Source organism: Astyanax mexicanus, chromosome 25, assembly GCF_023375975.1.
Source record: "Astyanax mexicanus isolate ESR-SI-001 chromosome 25, AstMex3_surface, whole genome shotgun sequence".
NCBI classification, from domain to species: Eukaryota; Metazoa; Chordata; class Actinopteri; order Characiformes; family Acestrorhamphidae; genus Astyanax; species Astyanax mexicanus.
The window spans coordinates 14,389,479-14,415,741 of NC_064432.1; the positions used below are offsets into that span (position 1 = coordinate 14,389,479).

Below are 26,263 nucleotides of genomic sequence, written 5' to 3' on the forward strand. Positions count from 1 at the left end.
GTCTGCGTACTTGGTGGTTGAGACAATGGACCATGAACATAGTGTTAGGCTGTGCTTCTGGATCCTTGTGAAACCAGTACCAGACTATAACTGTTGCTGTGTTCTGTCCACAACAACACTAAAACCTAAAAATATGAATTTAAATATTTATATTATGATCTTTAACAGTACTTTTACTAATTGGTGTGTTCTGCCCACAACAACACTAAAACCCTAACAACAAGAACTTAAATATTTACTATATTATTATCTTTTTTCTTACTTTTATTAATTATCTTTATCTAATGCTAAATAGGTCTGAGTACTTGGTGGTTGAGACAATGGACCATGAACACAGTGTTAGGCTGTGCTTCTGGATCCTTGTGAAACCAGTACCAGATTATAACTGTTGCTGTGTTCTGTCCACAACAACAATAACACCTAAAAATATGATCCTAAATATTTATATTATGATCTTTAACAGTACTTTTACTAATTGCCATGTTCTGCCCACAACAACACTAAAACCCTAAGAAACTGCTCTTAAATATTTATTATTTTATGATCTTTTTTCTGACTTTTATTAATTATCTTTATCTAATGCTAAATATATCTGCGTACTTGGTGGTTGAGACAATGGACCATGAACATAGTGTTAGGCTGTGCTTCTGGATCCTTGTGAAACCAGTACCAGACTATAACTGTTGCTGTGTTCTGTCCACAACAACACTAAAACCTAAAAATATGAATTTAAATATTTATATTATGATTTTTAATAGTTCTTTCACAAATTGCCATGTTCTGCTCACAACAACACTAAAACCCTAAGAAACTGCTCTTAAATATTTATTATTTTATGATCTGGCTTTTTAAAATTATCTTTATCTAATGCTAAATAGGTCTGCGTACTTGGTGGTTGAGACAATGGACCATGAACATAGTGTTAGGCTGTGCTTCTGGATCCTTGCCATGTTCTGCTCACAACAACACTAAAACCCTAAGAAACTGCTCTTAAATATTTATTATTTTATGATCTGGCTTTTTAAAATTATCTTTATCTAATGCTAAATAGGTCTGCGTACTTGGTGGTTGAGACAATGGACCATGAACATAGTGTTAGGCTGTGCTTCTGGATCCTTGTGAAACCAGTACCAGACTATAACTGTTGCTGTGTTCTGTCCACAACAACACTAAAACCTAAAAATATGAACTTAAATATTTATATTATGATTTTTAACAGTACTTTTACTAATTGCTGTGTTCTGCCCACAACAACACTAAAACCCTAAGAAACTGCTCTTAAATATTTATTAATTTATGATCTTTTTTCTGACTTTTATTAATTATCTTTATCTAATGCTAAATATATCTGCGTACTTGGTGGTTGAGACAATGGACCATGAACATAGTGTTAGGCTGTGCTTCTGGATCCTTGTGAAACCAGTACCAGATTATAACTGTTGCTGTGTTCTGCTCACAACAACACTAAAAACCTCAAAATATGAACTTAAATATTTATATTATGATTTTTTTATAGTTCTTTCACAAATTGCCATGTTCTGCTCACAACACTAAAACCCTAAGAAACTGCTCTTAAATATTTATTATATTATGATTTGACTTTTATTAATTATCTTTATCTAATGCTAAATAGGTCTGCGTACTTGGTGGTTGAGACAATGGACCATGAACACAGTGTTAGGCTGTGCTTCTGGATCCTTGTGAAACCAGTACCAGACTATAACTGTTGCTGTGTTCTGTCCACAACAACACTAAAACCTAAAAATATGAACTTAAATATTTATATTATGATTTTTAACAGTACTTTTACTAATTGCTGTGTTCTGCCCACAACAACACTAAAACCCTAAGAAACTGCTCTTAAATATTTATTATTTTATGATCTTTTTTCTGACTTTTATTAATTATCTTTATCTAATGCTAAATATGTCTGCGTACTTGGTGGTTGAGACAATGGACCATGAACACAGTGTTAGGCTGTGCTTCTGGATCCTTGTGAAACCAGTACCAGACTATAACTGTTGCTGTGTTCTGCTCACAACAACACGAAAAACCTCAAAATATGATCCTAAATATTTATATTATGATTTTTAACAGTACTTTTACTAATTAGTGTGTTCTGTCCACAACAACACTAAAAACCTCAAAATATGATCCTAAATATTTATATTATGATTTTTAATAGTTCTTTCACAAATTACCATGTTCTGCTCACAACACTAAAACCCTAAGAAACTGCTCTTAAATATTTATTATTTTATGATCTGGCTTTTTTAAAATTATCTTTATCTAATGCTAAATAGGTCTGAGTACTTGGTGGTTGAGACAATGGACCATGAACATAGTGTTAGGCTGTGCTTCTGGATCCTTGTGAAACCAGTACCAGACTATAACTGTTGCTGTGTTCTGTCCACAACAACACTAAAACCTAAAAATATGAATTTAAATATTTATATTATGATCTTTAACAGTACTTTTACTAATTGCCATGTTCTGCCCACAACAACACTAAAACCCTAAGAAACTGCTCTTAAATATTTATTATTTTATGATTTGACTTTTATTAATCATCTTTATCTAATGCTAAATAGGTCTGCGTACTTGGTGGTTGAGACAATGGACCATGAACACAGTGTTAGGCTGTGCTTCTGGATCCTTGTGAAACCAGTACCAGACTATAACTGTTGCTGTGTTCTGTCCACAACAACAATAAAACCTAAAAATATGATCCTAAATATTTATATTATGATTTTTAATAGTTCTTTCACAAATTGCCATGTTCTGCTCACAACAACACTAAAACCCTAAGAAACTGCTCTTAAATATTCATTATTTTATGATCTGGCTTTTTAAAATTATCTTTATCTAATGCTAAATAGGTCTGCGTACTTGGTGGTTGAGACAATGGACCATGAACATAGTGTTAGGCTGTGCTTCTGGATCCTTGCCATGTTCTGCTCACAACAACACTAAAACCCTAAGAAACTGCTCTTAAATATTTATTATTTTATGATCTGGCTTTTTAAAATTATCTTTATCTAATGCTAAATAGGTCTGCGTACTTGGTGGTTGAGACAATGGACCATGAACATAGTGTTAGGCTGTGCTTCTGGATCCTTGTGAAACCAGTACCAGACTATAACTGTTGCTGTGTTCTGTCCACAACAACAATAAAACCTAAAAATATGAACTTAAATATTTATATTATGATTTTTAACAGTACTTTTACTAATTGCTGTATTCTGCCCACAACAACACTAAAACCCTAAGAAACTGCTCTTAAATATTTATTAATTTATGATCTTTTTTCTGACTTTTATTAATTATCTTTATCTAATGCTAAATATATCTGCGTACTTGGTGGTTGAGACAATGGACCATGAACATAGTGTTAGGCTGTGCTTCTGGATCCTTGTGAAACCAGTACCAGATTATAACTGTTGCTGTGTTCTGCTCACAACAACACTAAAAACCTCAAAATATGTACTTAAATATTTATATTATGATTTTTTTATAGTTCTTTCACAAATTGCCATGTTCTGCTCACAACACTAAAACCCTAAGAAACTGCTCTTAAATATTTATTATATTATGATTTGACTTTTATTAATTATCTTTATCTAATGCTAAATAGGTCTGCGTACTTGGTGGTTGAGACAATGGACCATGAACATAGTGTTAGGCTGTGCTTCTGGATCCTTGTGAAACCAGTACCAGACTATAACTGTTGCTGTGTTCTGTCCACAACAACAATAAAACCTAAAAATATGATCCTAAATATTTATATTATGATTTTTAATAGTTCTTTCACAAATTGCCATGTTCTGCTCACAACAACACTAAAACCCTAAGAAACTGCTCTTAAATATTTATTATTTTATGATCTGGCTTTTTAAAATTATCTTTATCTAATGCTAAATAGGTCTGCGTACTTGGTGGTTGAGACAATGGACCATGAACATAGTGTTAGGCTGTGCTTCTGGATCCTTGTGAAACCAGTACCAGACTATAACTGTTGCTGTGTTCTGTCCACAACAACACTAAAAACCTCAAAATATGAACTTAAATATTTATATTATGATTCTTTTATAGTTCTTTCACAAATTGCCATGTTCTGCTCACAACACTAAAACCCTAAGAAACTGCTCTTAAATATTTATTATATTATGATTTGACTTTTATTAATCATCTTTATCTAATGCTAAATAGGTCTGTGTACTTGGTAGTTGAGACAATGGACCATGAACACAGTGTTAGGCTGTGCTTCTGGATCCTTGTGAAACCAGTACCAGACTATAACTGTTGCTGTGTTCTGTCCACAACAACACTAAAACCTAAAAATATGAACTTAAATATTTATATTATGATTTTTAACAGTACTTTTACTAATTGCTGTGTTCTGCCCACAACAACACTAAAACCCTAAGAAACTGCTCTTAAATATTTATTATTTTATGATCTTTTTTCTGACTTTTATTAATTATCTTTATCTAATGCTAAATATGTCTGCGTACTTGGTGGTTGAGACAATGGACCATGAACATAGTGTTAGGCTGTGCTTCTGGATCCTTGTGAAACCAGTACCAGATTATAACTGTTGCTGTGTTCTGTCCACAACAACAATAAAACCTAAAAATATGAACTTAAATATTTATGTTATGATCTTTAACAGTACTTTTACTAATTGCTGTGTTCTGTCCACAACAACACTAAAAACCTCAAAATATGATCCTAAATATTTATATTATGATTTTTAACAGTACTTTTACTAATTGCTGTGTTCTGTCCACAACAACACTAAAAACCTCAAAATATGATCCTAAATATTTATATTATGATTTTTAATCGTTCTTTCACAAATTACCATGTTCTGCTCACAACACTAAAACCCTAAGAAACTGCTCTTAAATATTTATTATTTTATGATCTGGCTTTTTTAAAATGATCTTTATCTAATGCTAAATAGGTCTGCGTACTTGGTGGTTGAGACAATGGACCATGAACATAGTGTTAGGCTGTGCTTCTGGATCCTTGTGAAACCAGTACCAGACTATAACTGTTGCTGTGTTCTGCTCACAACAACACTAAAACCTAAAAATATGATCCTAAATATTTATATTATGATTTTTAACAGTACTTTTACTAATTAGTGTGTTCTGTCCACAACCACACTAAAACCTAAAAATATGAATTTAAATATTTATATTATGATCTTTAACAGTACTTTTACTAATTAGTGTGTTCTGTCCACAACAACACTAAAACCTAAAAATATGATCCTAAATATTTATATTATGATTTTTAACAGTACTTTTACTAATTGCCATGTTCTGCCCACAACAACACTAAAACCCTAAGAAACTGCTCTTAAATATTTATAATTTTATGATTTGACTTTTATTAATTATCTTTATCTAATGCTAAATAGGTCTGAGTACTTGGTGGTTGAGACAATGGACCATGAACATAGTGTTAGGCTGTGCTTCTGGATCCTTGTGAAACCAGTACCAGATTATAACTGTTGCTGTGTTCTGTCCACAACAACACTAAAACCTAAAAATATGATCCTAAATATTTATATTATGATTTTTAACAGTACTTTTACTAATTGCTGTGTTCTGTCCACAACAACACTAAAACCTAAAAATATGAACTTAAATATTTATATTATGATCTTTAACAGTACTTTTACTAATTGCTGTGTTCTGCCCACAACAACACTAAAACCCTAAGAAACTGCTCTTAAATATTTATTATTTTATTATCTTTTTTCTGACTTTTATTAATTATCTTTATCTAATGATAAATAGGTCTGAGTACTTGGTGGTTGAGACAATGAACCATGAACATAGTGTTAGACTGTGCTTCTGGATCCTTGTGAAACCAGTACCAGATTATAACTGTTGCTGTGTTCTGTCCACAACAACACTAAAAACCTAAAAATATGATCCTAAATATTTATATTATGATTTTTAACAGTACTTTTACTAATTAGTGTGTTCTGTCCACAACAACAATAAAACCTAAAAATATGATCCTAAATATTTATATTATGATTTTTAATAGTTCTTTCACAAATTGCCATGTTCTGCTCACAACAACACTAAAACCCTAAGAAACTGCTCTTAAATATTTATTATTTTATGATCTGGCTTTTTAAAATTATCTTTATCTAATGCTAAATAGGTCTGCGTACTTGGTGGTTGAGACAATGGACCATGAACATAGTGTTAGGCTGTGCTTCTGGATCCTTGTGAAACCAGTACCAGATTATAACTGTTGCTGTGTTCTGTCCACAACAACACTAAAACCTAAAAATATGAATTTAAATACTTATATTATGATCTTTAACAGTACTTTTACTAATTGCTGTGTTCTGCCCACAACAACACTAAAACCTAAAAATATGAGCAAATATTTAATACAAATAAAGCTTAATTAGTCCTCCGAAGAGGGGGGGTGGTGGCGGGCCCAAAAAAACCCAGACATATTCATATAAAAATCTGCTCTTAAATATTTATTATATTATTATCTTTTTTTCTGACTTTTATTAATTATCTTTATCTAATGCTAAATAGGTCTGAGTACTTGGTGGTTGAGACAATGGACCATGAACATAGTGTTAGACTGTGCTTCTGGATCCTTGTGAAACCAGTACCAGATTATAACTGTTGCTGTGTTCTGTTCACAACAACACTAAAACCTAAAAATATGAACAAATATTTAATACAAATAAAGCTTAATTAGTCCTCCGAAGAGGGGGGGTGGTGGCGGGCCCAAAAAAAAAAAAACATATTCATATAAAAATCTGCTCTTAAATATTTATTATATTATTATCTTTAATACTACTTTAATTAATTATCTTCGTATAATGCCAAATAGGTCTGCATAATTGTTGGTTGAGAAAATGGACCATGAACATACTCTTACATTGTGCATCTGAAACCTTTTTAAATACCTATAAGACTAACTTTTAAAGTGGTCTGCCCACAATAACAAACATTTAATTCTGAAACATGGTCCTTCTGCCTAATATATAAACCAACACTGTACAAAAAATAAACTAAAAACTAACAATAAAAACATAATAATAATAATAATAATAATAATAATAATAATAATAATAATAATAATAATAATAATAATAAAGTAGTAATAAGAGTAGTCATACAAAAAAAAACAAAAGTCACTAGTGATGGTACTCTCATTTATTGAGATAGGGTTCAACTCCCTGTGGTGACCATGTTTTTTTTATGGCTCAATTTTCTAAATGACCAAACATTTTTAATAGCTCAACATTCAATTCTAAACACAAATAAAGCTAATATATTTAACTTTGCTAATCTGACACAATATTGTTACATTTTCTTACACAACAACCTTACACAACAAATATGATCTTTACTTCAATATAAAAAAAAGGTTGATGTTGTTTACATCAATGACCATACCAAATATGCTGCATACTGGATGAATATTATTCTGTCTATTTTTGGGGGCATTATGGAGCTCCTAAACCACACAAGCCTGTGCTTGTAAAAAATATATATTTTTCACTAAGTTTTGAGGCCTGTACCGAAATCCATGACTTTTTAAGAATCAAAATGTTTAAAAGTCAACAAATGTGTAGATGACAGACACACCCAAAAATGTCTACCTCATTCTGCACTAAAAAAGCCTTTATATTGGTGTACAAATATCACCATGGCTGATTCCCTGTAGTAGGTAATTCCCAATGGGAAACGTTATTTTCAAGGTGAAAAAAATATTTTTGCCACAGTAAGGGAGCATTGGATGAGGACAATGGCTCAAAGTAATAAAGTCATATAAAATAAATAGGTGGAATACCGCCTCTTATATTTCTGCCTAGTTTCTGACCATGTTATTGTTCCGCTTTGGTCCAGCGTTGCATCTAAATAATTCAAAAATGTGAAAAATGTGTGGAAATGTCATAATTTCCAATATGGCTGACTTCCTGTTGGGCGGAGATAATACAGGCCAATTGCAAATATGTGCAGGGTCATAGTATCTACATTCCTACCAACAATTTGAGAAGATTAGACAAATTTTATTGAATGTACCAATTTTCAAGAGTTTTCTATCCTGTTAAACATGTGAATTATCAATTTAAAGTACAGGTGGCACTATAGCGCTGTTAAAACATATGTATTTGAAATCCTAATTGGAGATCAAACAACAGCCGCAGATAAGCAACCCGGTCAAATTTTCTCTCTTATAACTTCCTCAAAACACCTAGCATTACCTAGGTGTCAACTTCCTGTTTTGATCTGTCATCTCACAAATTCAACCGTCTGCCATTTCCTCCTCGTTTGAGATATCGACTATTCCTTCACAATTTATCATCAGATATGTTCAATGTTTATTTTTACCAAATACCAAGAGAATTCAAGAAATTTGCTAGGAGTAGTTTGATAAAATACGCAAAAAATGTGTGTAAAATGCAGATATTTCAAAATGGCTGACTTCCTGTTGGGCGGAGTCAGTCCTACAAATACTGAAAATGTGTCTAATGATGTCTCTTGTGTTTTTGCCAAGTTTCATGAATTTTTAATCATCTGTTTTCTGACCGTGTCATTGTTTCACTTTGGTTTAGTGTTGCGTCTCTAGTAAATCAATTGCTCACCATTACATCACCGTTTTAGCGATCAACTATTCCTTTGGCAGTTTTCATCAAATATGTCTGATGTTCATTTACAGTAAAATAAGAGGTAATCTGACAAAGACTTTATGAGCAGTTTAAATGAGTTTGTGAAAAATGTGTGAAAATATTACAAATTCCAATATGGCCGACTTCCTGTTGGGCGGAGCGAATACAAACCTATTGCAAATATGTGCAGGGTCACACTATCTACACTCCTACCAAAATTTGAGAAGATTAGACAAATTTTGACACATCCACAGCTAATTTATTAACTGAACAAATTAGGGGGCGCTGTAGAGTCCACTAGCTACACATGAAAAAATTATCACAATATTTGCAAAGTGTTTTTAGGTCTTATGCAATCTGACAATTTTCAAGAGGTTTTGAGCATTCCCGTAATGTCAAATATGCATTGAAACCTAGGTGGCGCTATGGAGCCAATGAAATACGTATATATGAAATTTCAATTTTAGATCAAAGGGCCGCATAAATCAAGCAGGCGTGTAAAGTTTCGAGAGTTTTCAACCTTTTTAACCTCCTCAAACACCTACCAACACCAGAATGTATTCACTTCCTGTTTTAATGGGGTATCTTCATCAACTCAACTGTCCGCCATTTCGTCCTCGTTTAAGATATTGACTATTCCTTCGCAATTTATCATCAGGTGTGTTAGTAGTTTATTACTGACAAATATCAAGAGTATTCAACAAATTCCCTAGGAGGAGTTCGACAAAGTATGCAAAAAATGTGTGTAAAATGCACTTATTTCAAAATGGCCGACTTCCTGTTGGGCGGAGTCAGTCTTACCAATACTAAAATCGTGTCTTATGATGTCTCTTGTGTTTTTGCCAAGTTTCATGAATTTTCAATCATCTGTGTTATGACCGTGTCATGGTTTCACTTTTGTTTAGTTTGAGTCTCCATTAAATTAATTGCCTGCCATTACTTCATCGTTTCAGCTATTGACTATTCCTTCGCAATTTATCACCACGTATGTCTGGAGCCTACCCATGCCCAATTTAGAGATAATCTGACAAAGACTCTAGGAGGAGTTTGAATGAGTTCGTGAAAAATGTGTAAAAATTCCACAAATTTCAAAATGGCCGACTTCCTGTTGGGCGGAGCTAATACCAGCCAATTGGTAATATGTGCGGGATGATACTCTCTATGTTGTTGCCAAAAATCGAGAATATTGGAGAAATTTTGAGACAGCTACAGCTAATTTAATGGCCTAAATAAAATAGGGGGCGCTGTAGAGTCATCTAGCTACACATGAGAAAAACGACAAAATATTTCTAAATCATTTCAAAGACTTATTGAATCAGCCAATTATCAAGAGGCTGAGAACTTTTTATAAATGTGATATAAAATAGGTGGCGCTAGAGAGCTGATGAAACACGAATTTACGAAATTCCAACTGAAGGTCAAAGTTTGGCCTAAGCTAAATAGCTCAGTAAAATTTTAGGAGTTTTCAAACATCTTAACCCCTCCGAAACCCAGCGGGAAACTTTTTATTTTGCAACTTCCTGTCAAAATGGCCGACTTCCTGTTGGGCGGAGTCAAATAAATCAAATTGATCCTTGTTCTTTATGAGGAGGTCAATGAGAGTACCAAAGTTGGTGTACATTGGACAAACTTCATCCCAGCCACTGCCTACGTTTGGGGGCGCTATAGAGCTCCTGAACCACGCCTAAGTCCAGCCTCTATGGAACTTTAAAATTTTCGCCGAGCTTGAGGCCTGTGCCAAAATGCGTGAGTTTTCGAGTATTGGAAATGCCTCAAAAATGGACGCAAAGAGGCAGAATAATAATAATAATAACGAGTTGTCCCCCTGTCACAGGGGGACGTAGGGCCCTCGCACAACAGCGCAAATCGTACCGGGCCAAACCGAGAAACCGGTAAAAGTAATTTTGAGGTCTTATTGAGTGTGCCAATTTTCAAGAGTTTTCTATCCTGTTAAACACGTGAAATATCCATTTAAAATACAGGTGGCGCTATGGCGCTGTTAAAATACATGTATTTGAAATTCTAATTCTACATCAAACAACAGCCTTAGATAAGCAGGCCGGTCAAATTTTGTGAGTTTTTCTCCGTTATAACCTCCTCAAAACACCTGGCATTACCTAGGTTTTCATCTCCTGTTTTGATGTGGGATCTCAAAAATTCAACCATCTACCATTTCGTCCTCGTTTGAGATATCGACTATTCCTTCACAATTTATCATCAGATATGTTCAATGTTTATTTTTACCAAATACCAAGAGAATTCATCAAATTTGCTAGGAGTAGTTTGACAATGTACACAAAAAATGTGTGTAAAATGCAGATATTTCAAAATGGCCGACTTCCTGTTGGGCGGAGTCAGTCCTACCAATGCTGAAAATGTGTGTAATGATGTCTTTTGTGTTTTTGCCAAGTTTCATGAATTTTCAATAATCTGTTTTCTGACCATGTCATGGTTTCACTTTGGTTTAGTGTTGCGTCTCTAGTGACTCAATTGCTCGCCATTGGGTCACCGTTTTACCGATCAACTAATCCTTTGGCAATTATCATCAAATATGTCTGTTGTTCATTTACAGCGAAATAAGAGGTAATCTGACAAAGACTCTAGGAGCAGTTTAAATTAGTTTGTGAAAAATTTGTAAAAATATTACAAATTCCAATATGGCCGACTTCCTGTTGGGCGGAGCTAATACAAGCCAATTGCAAATATGTGCGGGGTCATACTATCTACGATCCTACCAAAATTTGAGAAGATTAGACAAATTTTGACACATCCACAGCTAATTTATTAAACAAACGAATTAGGGGGCGCTGTAGAGTCTGTTAGCTATACATGAAAAAATTGTCAAAATATTTGTAAAGTGTTTTTAGGTCTTATGCAATCTGTCAATTTTCAAGAGGTTTTGAGCATTCCCGTAATGTCAAATATGCATTGAAACCTAGGTGGCGCTATAGAGCCAATGAAATACGTATACAAGAAATTTTAATTTCAGATGAAAGTACTGCTTAATTCAAGCAGGCCTGTAATTTTTTGAGAGTTTTCAACCTTTTTAACCTCCTCAAACACCTACTAACACCAGAATGTATTCACTTCCTATTTTAATGGGGCATCTCAAGCAGTTCAACTGTCCGCCATTTTGTCCTCGTTTAAGATATCGACTATTCCTTCGCAATTTATCATCACGGATGGTAGTAGTTTTTTGCTGACAAATATCAAGAGTATTCAACAAATTTCCTAGGAGGAGTTCGACAAAGTATGCAAAAAATGTGTGTAAAATGCACATATTTCAAAATGGCCGACTTCCTGTTGGGCGGAGTCAATCATTCCAATACTAAAAACGTGTCTTATGATGTCTCTTGTGTTTTTACCAAGTTTCATGATTTTTCAATCATCTGTTTTATGACCGTGTCATGGTTTCACTTTGGTCTAGTGTTGCGTCTCCATTAAATTAATTGTCCGCCATTACGTCATCGTTTCAGCTATCGACTATTCCTTCGCAATTTATCACCATGTATGTCTGGAGCCTATCCACACCAAATTTAGAGGTAATATGACAAAGACTCTAGGAGGAGTTTGAATGAGTTCGTGAAAAATGTGTAAAAATTCCACAAATTTCAAAATGGCCGACTTCCTGTTGCGCAGAGCTAGTACAAGCCAATAGGTAATATGTGCGGGATGATAGTTTCTATGTTGTTGCCAAAAATCGAGAATATTGGAGAAATTTTGAGACAGCTACAGCTAATTTAATGGCCTAAACAAAATAGGGGGCGCTGTAGAGTCCTCTAGCTACACATGAGAAAAACGACAAAATATTCCTAAATCATTTCAAAGACTTATTGAATCTGCCAATTATCAAGAGGCTGAGAGCTTTTCATAAATATGATATAAAATAGATGGCGCTAGAGAGCTGATGAAAGACGAATTTACGAAATTCCAACTTACGGTCAAAGTATGGCCTAAGCCAAATAGCTCTGTAAAATTTTAGGAGTTTTCAAACATCCTAACCCCTCCGAAACCCAGCGGGAAACTTTTTATTTTGCAACTTCCTGTCAAAATGGCCGACTTCCTGTTGGGCGGAGTCAAATAAAACCTAGTGATTCTTGTTGTTTATGAGGAGGTCAATGAGCGTACCAAAGTTGGTGCACGTTGGACAAACTTCATCCCGGCCACTGCCGACGTTTGGGGGCGCTATAGAGCTCCTGAACAACGCCAAAGTCCAGCTTCTATGGAACTTTAAAATTTTCGCCGAACTTGAGGTCTGTGCCAAAATGTGTGAGTTTTCGAGTATCGGAAATGCCTCAAAAATGGACGCAAAGAGGCAGAATAATAATAATAATAATAATAATAAACGGACCAAAAACAATAGGGCTTTGCACCTCCGGTGCAGGCTTCGCCTGCGCCTTCGGTGCTCGGGCCCTAATAACGAGTTGTCCCCCTGTCACAGGGGGACGTAGGGCCCTCGCACAACAGCGCAAATCATACCGGGCCAAACCGAGAAACCGGTGAAAGTAATTTTGAGGTCTTATTAAGTGTGGTAATTTTCAAGAGTTTTCTATCCTGCCAAAAATGTGAAATACCCATTTAAAATACAGGTGGCGCTATAGAGCTGTTAAAACACATATATTTGAAATTCTAATTCTAGATCAAACAACAGCCTCAGATAAGCAGGCCGGTCAAAGTTTGTGAGCTTTTCTCTCTTATAACGTCCTCAAAACTCCTAGCATTACCTATGTGTCAACCTCCAGTTTTGATGTGGCATCTCAAACATTCAACCGTCCGCCATTCCCTCCTCGTTTAAGATATCGACTATTTCTTCACAATTTATCATCAGATATGTTCAATGTTTATATTTACCAAATACCAAGAGAATTCAACAAAATTTCTAGGAGTAGTTTGACAACATACGCAAAAAATGTATGCAAAATACAGATGTTTCAAAATGGCCGACTTCCTGTTGGGCGGAGTCAGTCCTACCAATACTGAAAACGTGTCTAATGATGTCTCTTGTGTTTTTGCCAAGTTTCATGAATTTTTAATCATCTGTGTTCTGACTGTGTCATGGTTTCACTTTGGTTTAGTGTTGCGTCTCTATTCAATCAATTGCTCGCCATTACGTCACCGTTTTAGCGATCAACTATTCCTTTGGCAATTTTCATCAACTGTGTCTGATGTTCATTCTCAGCTAATTTAGAGGTAATCTGACAAAGACTTTAGGAGCAGTTTAAATGAGTTTGTGAAAAAAAGTGTAAAAAAATTACAAAATCCAATATGGCCGACTTCCTGTTGGGCGGAGCTAATACAAACCAATTGCAAATATGTGCAGAGTCATAGTATCTACGCTCCTACCAAATTTTGAGAAGGTTAGACAAATTGTGACACATCCACAGCTAATTTATTAAACGAATGAATTAGGGGGCGCTATAGAGTCCGCTAGCTACACATGAAAAAATTATCACAATATTTGTAAAGTGTTTTTAGATCTTATGGAATCTGACAATTTTCAAGAGTTTTTGAGCATTTCCGTAATGTCAAATATACATTGAATCCTAGGTGGCGCTATAGAGCCAATGAAATATGTATATATGAAATTTAAATTTTTAATCAAAGGACCGCTTAAATCAAGCAGGCCTGTAAAGTTTCGAGAGTTTTCAACCTGTTTAACCTCCTCAAACACCTACCAACACCAGAATGTATTTACTTCCTATTTTAATGGGGTATCTCCAGCAATTCAACTGTCCGCCATTTCGTCCTCGTTTAAGATATCGACTATTCCTTCGCAATTTATCATCACGGATGGTAGTAGTTTATTGCTGACAAATATCAAGAGTATTCAACAAATTCCCTAGGAGGAGTTCGACAAAGTATGCAAAAAATGTGTGTAAAATGCACGTTTTTCAAAATGGCCGACTTCCTGTTGGGCGGAGTCAATCATATCAACACTGAAAATGTGTGTAATGATGTCTTTTATGTTTTTGCCAAGTTTCATGAATTTCCAAGCAGCTGTATTCTGACCATGCTAATGTTTCTATTTGGTTTAGTGTTGTGTCTCCATTAAATCAATTGCCCGCCATTACATCATCGTTTCAGCTATCGACTATTCCTTCGCAATTTAGCACCATGTATGTCTGGAGACTATCCACAGACCATTTAGTTGTAATCTGACAAAGACTCTAGGAGGAGTTCGAATGAGTATGTGAAAAATGTTTAAAAATTTAACATTTTTCAAAATGGCCGACTTCCTGTTGGGCGGAGCTAATACATGCCAATGGGTATTATGTGTGGCATCGTAATATCTATGTTTCTACCAAAAATTTTGAACATTGGGGAAAATTTGAGACAGCTACCGCTAATTTATTAGCCTAAACCAAATAGGGGGCGCTGTAGAGTCATTTAGCACCACATTAGAAAAATGATTACATTTCTCGAAATCAATTAAAGGCATTATTGGGTCTGCTAATTTAGAAGAGGCTAAGAGCTTTCTATAAATGTCATATAAAATAGGTGGCGCTAGAGAGCTGATAAATTATGAATATGAAAAATTCCAATTTTACATCAAAGTACATCCTATGCCCAATAGGCCTGTGAAATTTTATGAGTTTTCGAACATCGTAACCCACCCAAAACACCACGGGAAACTTTTTATTTTGCGACTTCCTGCCAAAATGGCCGACTTCCTGTTAGGCGGAGTCAAATAAATCCGAGTGATTCTTGATCAGTATAATGAGGTCAATGAGCGTACCAAAGTTGGTGCACATTGGACAAACTTTATCCCGGCCACTGGCAACGTTTGGGGGCGCTATAGAGCTCCTGATCCACGCCCAAACCTGTGAACAATGTAATTTAAAATTTTTCACCGGCTTTGACGTCTGTGCCAAAATGCAAGAGTTTTCGAGTATCGGAAAGGCCTCAAAAATGGGCGCGAAGTTTGTAAATAAAAATAATAATAAACGGACCAAAAACAGATTTGACTTTTATTAATTATCTTTATCTAATGCTAAATAGGTCTGAGTACTTGGTGGTTGAGACAATGGACCATGAACATAGTGTTAGGCTGTGCTTCTGGATCCTTGTGAAACCAGTACCAGATTATAACTGTTGCTGTGTTCTGTCCACAACAACACTAAAACCTAAAAATATGATCCTAAATATTTATATTATGATTTTTAACAGTACTTTTACTAATTGCTGTGTTCTGTCCACAACAACACTAAAACCTAAAAATATGAACTTAAATATTTATATTATGATCTTTAACAGTACTTTTACTAATTGCTGTGTTCTGCCCACAACAACACTAAAACCCTAAGAAACTGCTCTTAAATATTTATTATTTTATTATCTTTTTTCTGACTTTTATTAATTATCTTTATCTAATGATAAATAGGTCTGAGTACTTGGTGGTTGAGACAATGAACCATGAACATAGTGTTAGACTGTGCTTCTGGATCCTTGTGAAACCAGTACCAGATTATAACTGTTGCTGTGTTCTGTCCACAACAACACTAAAAACCTAAAAATATGATCCTAAATATTTATATTATGATTTTTAACAGTACTTTTACTAATTAGTGTGTTCTGTCCACAACAACAATAAAACCTAAAAATATGATCCTAAATATTTATATTATGATTTTTAATAGTTCTTTCACAAATTGCCATGTTCTGCTCACAACAACACTAAAACCCTAAGAAACTGCTCTTAAATATTTATTATTTTATGATCTGGCTTTTTAAAATTATCTTTATCTAATGCTAAATAGGTCTGCGTACTTGGTGGTTGAGACAATGGACCATGAACATAGTGTTAGGCTGTGCTTCTGGATCCTTGTGAAACCAGTACCAGATTATAACTGTTGCTGTGTTCTGTCCACAACAACACTAAAACCTAAAAATATGAATTTAAATACTTATATTATGATCTTTAACAGTACTTTTACTAATTGCTGTGTTCTGCCCACAACAACACTAAAACCTAAAAATATGAGCAAATATTTAATACAAATAAAGCTTAATTAGTCCTCCGAAGAGGGGGGGTGGTGGCGGGCCCAAAAAAACCCAGACATATTCATATAAAAATCTGCTCTTAAATATTTATTATATTATTATCTTTTTTTCTGACTTTTATTAATTATCTTTATCTAATGCTAAATAGGTCTGAGTACTTGGTGGTTGAGACAATGGACCATGAACATAGTGTTAGACTGTGCTTCTGGATCCTTGTGAAACCAGTACCAGATTATAACTGTTGCTGTGTTCTGTTCACAACAACACTAAAACCTAAAAATATGAACAAATATTTAATACAAATAAAGCTTAATTAGTCCTCCGAAGAGGGGGGGTGGTGGCGGGCCCAAAAAAAAAAAAACATATTCATATAAAAATCTGCTCTTAAATATTTATTATATTATTATCTTTAATACTACTTTAATTAATTATCTTCGTATAATGCCAAATAGGTCTGCATAATTGTTGGTTGAGAAAATGGACCATGAACATACTCTTACATTGTGCATCTGAAACCTTTTTAAATACCTATAAGACTAACTTTTAAAGTGGTCTGCCCACAATAACAAACATTTAATTCTGAAACATGGTCCTTCTGCCTAATATATAAACCAACACTGTACAAAAAATAAACTAAAAACTAACAATAAAAACATAATAATAATAATAATAATAATAATAATAATAATAATAATAATAATAATAATAATAATAAAGTAGTAATAAGAGTAGTCATACAAAAAAAAACAAAAGTCACTAGTGATGGTACTCTCATTTATTGAGATAGGGTTCAACTCCCTGTGGTGACCATGTTTTTTTTATGGCTCAATTTTCTAAATGACCAAACATTTTTAATAGCTCAACATTCAATTCTAAACACAAATAAAGCTAATATATTTAACTTTGCTAATCTGACACAATATTGTTACATTTTCTTACACAACAACCTTACACAACAAATATGATCTTTACTTCAATATAAAAAAAAGGTTGATGTTGTTTACATCAATGACCATACCAAATATGCTGCATACTGGATGAATATTATTCTGTCTATTTTTGGGGGCATTATGGAGCTCCTAAACCACACAAGCCTGTGCTTGTAAAAAATATATATTTTTCACTAAGTTTTGAGGCCTGTACCGAAATCCATGACTTTTTAAGAATCAAAATGTTTAAAAGTCAACAAATGTGTAGATGACAGACACACCCAAAAATGTCTACCTCATTCTGCACTAAAAAAGCCTTTATATTGGTGTACAAATATCACCATGGCTGATTCCCTGTAGTAGGTAATTCCCAATGGGAAACGTTATTTTCAAGGTGAAAAAAATATTTTTGCCACAGTAAGGGAGCATTGGATGAGGACAATGGCTCAAAGTAATAAAGTCATATAAAATAAATAGGTGGAATACCGCCTCTTATATTTCTGCCTAGTTTCTGACCATGTTATTGTTCCGCTTTGGTCCAGCGTTGCATCTAAATAATTCAAAAATGTGAAAAATGTGTGGAAATGTCATAATTTCCAATATGGCTGACTTCCTGTTGGGCGGAGATAATACAGGCCAATTGCAAATATGTGCAGGGTCATAGTATCTACATTCCTACCAACAATTTGAGAAGATTAGACAAATTTTATTGAATGTACCAATTTTCAAGAGTTTTCTATCCTGTTAAACATGTGAATTATCAATTTAAAGTACAGGTGGCACTATAGCGCTGTTAAAACATATGTATTTGAAATCCTAATTGGAGATCAAACAACAGCCGCAGATAAGCAACCCGGTCAAATTTTCTCTCTTATAACTTCCTCAAAACACCTAGCATTACCTAGGTGTCAACTTCCTGTTTTGATCTGTCATCTCACAAATTCAACCGTCTGCCATTTCCTCCTCGTTTGAGATATCGACTATTCCTTCACAATTTATCATCAGATATGTTCAATGTTTATTTTTACCAAATACCAAGAGAATTCAAGAAATTTGCTAGGAGTAGTTTGATAAAATACGCAAAAAATGTGTGTAAAATGCAGATATTTCAAAATGGCTGACTTCCTGTTGGGCGGAGTCAGTCCTACAAATACTGAAAATGTGTCTAATGATGTCTCTTGTGTTTTTGCCAAGTTTCATGAATTTTTAATCATCTGTTTTCTGACCGTGTCATTGTTTCACTTTGGTTTAGTGTTGCGTCTCTAGTAAATCAATTGCTCACCATTACATCACCGTTTTAGCGATCAACTATTCCTTTGGCAGTTTTCATCAAATATGTCTGATGTTCATTTACAGTAAAATAAGAGGTAATCTGACAAAGACTTTATGAGCAGTTTAAATGAGTTTGTGAAAAATGTGTGAAAATATTACAAATTCCAATATGGCCGACTTCCTGTTGGGCGGAGCGAATACAAACCTATTGCAAATATGTGCAGGGTCACACTATCTACACTCCTACCAAAATTTGAGAAGATTAGACAAATTTTGACACATCCACAGCTAATTTATTAACTGAACAAATTAGGGGGCGCTGTAGAGTCCACTAGCTACACATGAAAAAATTATCACAATATTTGCAAAGTGTTTTTAGGTCTTATGCAATCTGACAATTTTCAAGAGGTTTTGAGCATTCCCGTAATGTCAAATATGCATTGAAACCTAGGTGGCGCTATGGAGCCAATGAAATACGTATATATGAAATTTCAATTTTAGATCAAAGGGCCGCATAAATCAAGCAGGCGTGTAAAGTTTCGAGAGTTTTCAACCTTTTTAACCTCCTCAAACACCTACCAACACCAGAATGTATTCACTTCCTGTTTTAATGGGGTATCTTCATCAACTCAACTGTCCGCCATTTCGTCCTCGTTTAAGATATTGACTATTCCTTCGCAATTTATCATCAGGTGTGTTAGTAGTTTATTACTGACAAATATCAAGAGTATTCAACAAATTCCCTAGGAGGAGTTCGACAAAGTATGCAAAAAATGTGTGTAAAATGCACTTATTTCAAAATGGCCGACTTCCTGTTGGGCGGAGTCAGTCTTACCAATACTAAAATCGTGTCTTATGATGTCTCTTGTGTTTTTGCCAAGTTTCATGAATTTTCAATCATCTGTGTTATGACCGTGTCATGGTTTCACTTTTGTTTAGTTTGAGTCTCCATTAAATTAATTGCCTGCCATTACTTCATCGTTTCAGCTATTGACTATTCCTTCGCAATTTATCACCACGTATGTCTGGAGCCTACCCATGCCCAATTTAGAGATAATCTGACAAAGACTCTAGGAGGAGTTTGAATGAGTTCGTGAAAAATGTGTAAAAATTCCACAAATTTCAAAATGGCCGACTTCCTGTTGGGCGGAGCTAATACCAGCCAATTGGTAATATGTGCGGGATGATACTCTCTATGTTGTTGCCAAAAATCGAGAATATTGGAGAAATTTTGAGACAGCTACAGCTAATTTAATGGCCTAAATAAAATAGGGGGCGCTGTAGAGTCATCTAGCTACACATGAGAAAAACGACAAAATATTTCTAAATCATTTCAAAGACTTATTGAATCAGCCAATTATCAAGAGGCTGAGAACTTTTTATAAATGTGATATAAAATAGGTGGCGCTAGAGAGCTGATGAAACACGAATTTACGAAATTCCAACTGAAGGTCAAAGTTTGGCCTAAGCTAAATAGCTCAGTAAAATTTTAGGAGTTTTCAAACATCTTAACCCCTCCGAAACCCAGCGGGAAACTTTTTATTTTGCAACTTCCTGTCAAAATGGCCGACTTCCTGTTGGGCGGAGTCAAATAAATCAAATTGATCCTTGTTCTTTATGAGGAGGTCAATGAGAGTACCAAAGTTGGTGTACATTGGACAAACTTCATCCCAGCCACTGCCTACGTTTGGGGGCGCTATAGAGCTCCTGAACCACGCCTAAGTCCAGCCTCTATGGAACTTTAAAATTTTCGCCGAGCTTGAGGCCTGTGCCAAAATGCGTGAGTTTTCGAGTATTGGAAATGCCTCAAAAATGGACGCAAAGAGGCAGAATAATAATAATAATAATAACGAGTTGTCCCCCTGTCACAGGGGGACGTAGGGCCCTCGCACAACAGCGCAAATCATACCGGGCCAAACCGAGAAACCGGTGAAAGTAATTTTGAGGTCTTATTAAGTGTGGTAATTTTCAAGAGTTTTCTATCCTGCCAAAAATGTGAAATACCCATTTAAAATACAGGTGGCGCTATAGAGCTGTTAAAACACATATATTTGAAATTCTAATTCTAGATCAAACAACAGCCTCAGATAAGCAGGCCGGTCAAAGTTTGTGAGCTTTTCTCTCTTATAACGTCCTCAAAACTCCTAGCATTACCTATGTGTCAACCTCCAGTTTTGATGTGGCATCTCAAACATTCAACCGTCCGCCATTCCCTCCTCGTTTAAGATATCGACTATTTCTTCACAATTTATCATCAGATATGTTCAATGTTTATATTTACCAAATACCAAGAGAATTCAACAAAATTTCTAGGAGTAGTTTGACAACATACGCAAAAAATGTATGCAAAATACAGATGTTTCAAAATGGCCGACTTCCTGTTGGGCGGAGTCAGTCCTACCAATACTGAAAACGTGTCTAATGATGTCTCTTGTGTTTTTGCCAAGTTTCATGAATTTTTAATCATCTGTGTTCTGACTGTGTCATGGTTTCACTTTGGTTTAGTGTTGCGTCTCTATTCAATCAATTGCTCGCCATTACGTCACCGTTTTAGCGATCAACTATTCCTTTGGCAATTTTCATCAACTGTGTCTGATGTTCATTCTCAGCTAATTTAGAGGTAATCTGACAAAGACTTTAGGAGCAGTTTAAATGAGTTTGTGAAAAAAAGTGTAAAAAAATTACAAAATCCAATATGGCCGACTTCCTGTTGGGCGGAGCTAATACAAACCAATTGCAAATATGTGCAGAGTCATAGTATCTACGCTCCTACCAAATTTTGAGAAGGTTAGACAAATTGTGACACATCCACAGCTAATTTATTAAACGAATGAATTAGGGGGCGCTATAGAGTCCGCTAGCTACACATGAAAAAATTATCACAATATTTGTAAAGTGTTTTTAGATCTTATGGAATCTGACAATTTTCAAGAGTTTTTGAGCATTTCCGTAATGTCAAATATACATTGAATCCTAGGTGGCGCTATAGAGCCAATGAAATATGTATATATGAAATTTAAATTTTTAATCAAAGGACCGCTTAAATCAAGCAGGCCTGTAAAGTTTCGAGAGTTTTCAACCTGTTTAACCTCCTCAAACACCTACCAACACCAGAATGTATTTACTTCCTATTTTAATGGGGTATCTCCAGCAATTCAACTGTCCGCCATTTCGTCCTCGTTTAAGATATCGACTATTCCTTCGCAATTTATCATCACGGATGGTAGTAGTTTATTGCTGACAAATATCAAGAGTATTCAACAAATTCCCTAGGAGGAGTTCGACAAAGTATGCAAAAAATGTGTGTAAAATGCACGTTTTTCAAAATGGCCGACTTCCTGTTGGGCGGAGTCAATCATATCAACACTGAAAATGTGTGTAATGATGTCTTTTATGTTTTTGCCAAGTTTCATGAATTTCCAAGCAGCTGTATTCTGACCATGCTAATGTTTCTATTTGGTTTAGTGTTGTGTCTCCATTAAATCAATTGCCCGCCATTACATCATCGTTTCAGCTATCGACTATTCCTTCGCAATTTAGCACCATGTATGTCTGGAGACTATCCACAGACCATTTAGTTGTAATCTGACAAAGACTCTAGGAGGAGTTCGAATGAGTATGTGAAAAATGTTTAAAAATTTAACATTTTTCAAAATGGCCGACTTCCTGTTGGGCGGAGCTAATACATGCCAATGGGTATTATGTGTGGCATCGTAATATCTATGTTTCTACCAAAAATTTTGAACATTGGGGAAAATTTGAGACAGCTACCGCTAATTTATTAGCCTAAACCAAATAGGGGGCGCTGTAGAGTCATTTAGCACCACATTAGAAAAATGATTACATTTCTCGAAATCAATTAAAGGCATTATTGGGTCTGCTAATTTAGAAGAGGCTAAGAGCTTTCTATAAATGTCATATAAAATAGGTGGCGCTAGAGAGCTGATAAATTATGAATATGAAAAATTCCAATTTTACATCAAAGTACATCCTATGCCCAATAGGCCTGTGAAATTTTATGAGTTTTCGAACATCGTAACCCACCCAAAACACCACGGGAAACTTTTTATTTTGCGACTTCCTGCCAAAATGGCCGACTTCCTGTTAGGCGGAGTCAAATAAATCCGAGTGATTCTTGATCAGTATAATGAGGTCAATGAGCGTACCAAAGTTGGTGCACATTGGACAAACTTTATCCCGGCCACTGGCAACGTTTGGGGGCGCTATAGAGCTCCTGATCCACGCCCAAACCTGTGAACAATGTAATTTAAAATTTTTCACCGGCTTTGACGTCTGTGCCAAAATGCAAGAGTTTTCGAGTATCGGAAAGGCCTCAAAAATGGGCGCGAAGTTTGTAAATAAAAATAATAATAAACGGACCAAAAACAATAGGGCTTTGCACCTCCGGTGCAGGCTTCGCCTGCGCCTTCGGTGCTCGGGCCCTAACGAGTTGTCCCCCTGTCACAGGGGGACGTAGGGCCCTCGCACAACAGCGCAAATCGTACTGGGCCAAACCGAGAAACCGGTGAAAGTAATTTTGAGGTCTTATTAAGTGTGGTAATTTTCAAGAGTTTTCTATCCTGCCAAAAATGTGAAATACCCATTTAAAATACAGGTGGCGCTATAGAGCTGTTAAAACACATATATTTGAAATTCTAATTCTAGATCAAACAACAGCCTCAGATAAGCAGGCCGGTCAAAGTTTGTGAGCTTTTCTCTCTTATAACGTCCTCAAAACTCCTAGCATTACCTATGTGTCAACCTCCAGTTTTGATGTGGCATCTCAAACATTCAACTGTCCGCCATTCCCTCCTCGTTTAAGATATCGACTATTTCTTCACAATTTATCATCAGATATGTTCAATGTTCATATTTACCAAATACCAAGAGAATTCAACAAAATTTCTAGGAGTAGTTTGACAACATACGCAAAAAATGTATGTAAAATTCAGATATTTCAAAATGGCCGACTTCCTGTTGGGCGGAGTCAGTCCTACCAATACTGAAAACGTGTCTAATGATGTCTCTTGTGTTTTTGCCAAGTTTCATGAATTTTTAATCATCTGTGTTCTGACTGTGTCATGGTTTCACTTTGGTTTAGTGTTGCGTCTCTAGTCAATCAATTGGTCGCCATTACGTCACCGTTTTAGCGATCAACTATTCCTTTGGCAATTTTCATCAACTGTGTCTGATGTTCATTCTCAGCAAATTTAGAGGTAATCTGACAAAGACTTTAGGAGCAGTTTAAATGAGTTTGTGAAAAAAAGTGTAAAAAAATTATAAAATCCAATATGGCCGACTTCCTGTTGGGCGGAGCTCATACAAACCAATTGCAAATATGTGCAGAGTCATAGTATCTACGCTCCTACCAAAATTTGAGAAGATTAGACAAATTGTGACACATCCACAGCTAATTTATTAAACGAATGAATTAGGGGGCGCTATAGAGTCCGCTAGCTACACATGAAAAAATTATCACAATACTTGTAAAGTGTTTTTAGATCTTATGGAATCTGACAGTTTTCAAGAGTTTTTGAGCATTTCCGTAATGTCAAATATGCATTGAAACCTAGGTGGCGCTATAGAGCCAATGAAATATGTATATATGAAATTTCAATTTTTAATCAAAGGACCGCTTAAATCAAGCAGGCCTGTAAAGTTTCGTGAGTGTTCAACCTGTTTAACCTCCTCAAACACCTACCAACACCAGAATGTATTTACTTCCTATTTTAATGGTGTATCTCAAGCAATTCAACTGTCCGCCATTTCGTCCTCGTTTAAGATATCGACTATTCCTTCGCAATTTATCATCACGGATGGTAGTAGTTTATTGCTGACAAATATCAAGAGTATTCAACAAATTCCCTAGGAGGAGTTCGACAAAGTATGCAAAAAATTTGTGTAAAATGCACGTTTTTCAAAATGGCCGACTTCCTGTTGGGCGGAGTCAATCATATCAACACTGAAAATGTGTGTAATGATGTCTTTTATGTTTTTGCCAAGTTTCATGAATTTCCAAGCAGCTGTATTCTGACCATGCTAATGTTTCTATTTGGTTTAGAGTTGTGTCTCCATTAAATCAATTGCCCGCCATTACGTCATCGTTTCAGCTATCGACTATTCCTTCGCAATTTAGCACCATGTATGTCTGGAGACTATCCACAGACCATTTAGTTGTAATCTGACAAAGACTCTAGGAGGAGTTCGAATGCGTATGTGAAAAATGTTTAAAAATTTAACATTTTTCAAAATGGCCGACTTCCTGTTGGGCGGAGCTAATACATGCCAATGGGTATTATGTGTGGCATCGTAATATCTATGTTTCTACCAAAAATTTTGAACATTGGGGAAAATTTGAGACAGCTACTGCTAATTTATTAGCCTAAACCAAATAGGGGGCGCTGTAGAGTCATTTAGCACCACATTAGAAAAATGATTACATTTCTCGAAATCATTTAAAGGCATTATTGGGTCTGCTAATTAAGAAGAGGCTAAGAGCTTTCTATAAATGTCATATAAAATAGGTGGCGCTAGAGAGCTGATAAATTATGAATATGAAAAATTCCAATTTTACATCAAAGTACAGCCTATGCCCAATAGGCCTGTGAAATTTTATGAGTTTTCGAACATCGTAACCCACCCAAAACACCACGGGAAACTTTTTATTTTGCGACTTCCTGCCAAAATGGCCGACTTCCTGTTAGGCGGAGTCAAATAAATCCAAGTGATTCTTGATCGGTATAATGAGGTCAATGAGCGTACCAAAGTTGGTGCACATTGGACAAACTTTATCCCGGCCACTGGCAACGTTTGGGGGCGCTATAGAGCTCCTGATCCACGCCCAAACCTGTGAACAATGTAATTTAAAATTTTTCACCGGCTTTGACGTCTGTGCCAAAATGCATGAGTTTTCGAGTATCGGAAAGGCCTCAAAAATGGGCGCGAAGTTTGTAAATAAAAATAATAATAAACATTCCAAAAACAATAGGGCTTTGCACCTCCGGTGCAGGCTTCGCCTGCGCCTTCGGTGCTCGGGCCCTAATAATAATAATAATAATAATAATAAACGGACCAAAAACAATAGGGCTTTGCACCTCCGGTGCAGGCTTCGCCTGCGCCTTCGGTGCTCGGGCCCTAATAATAACGAGTTGTCCCCCTGTCACAGGGGGACGTAGGGCCCTCGCACAACAGCGCAAATCGTACCGGGCCAAACCGAGAAACGGGTGAAAGTAATTTTGAGGTCTTATTAAGTGTGGTAATTTTCAAGAGTTTTCTATCCTGCCAAAAATGTGAAATACCCATTTAAAATACAGGTGGCGCTATAGAGCTGTTAAAACACATATATTTGAAATTCTAATTCTAGATCAAACAACAGCCTCAGATAAGCAGGCCG

The 26,263-nt window shown here is 35.4% G+C and overlaps 2 long non-coding RNA genes across 2 annotated transcripts; one reads left to right on the plus strand and one right to left on the minus strand.

Moving 5' to 3' along the window:
- The first annotated feature begins 582 nt into the window (after nt 1-582).
- Nucleotides 583-16,491, plus strand: LOC125787855 (uncharacterized). Its single transcript, XR_007429581.1, has 5 exons — nt 583-878; nt 1,634-1,928; nt 3,635-4,209; nt 4,967-6,578; nt 16,426-16,491. It is a non-coding gene; the product is annotated as an uncharacterized LOC125787855 (long non-coding RNA).
- LOC125787854 (uncharacterized) lies at nt 1,683-17,014 on the minus strand. The gene is made up of 4 exons (XR_007429580.1): nt 16,943-17,014; nt 16,263-16,550; nt 5,179-5,265; nt 1,683-1,758 (listed from the first exon to the last, which is right to left on the minus strand). It is a non-coding gene; the product is annotated as an uncharacterized LOC125787854 (long non-coding RNA).
- Nucleotides 17,015-26,263: the final 9,249 nt, after the last annotated feature.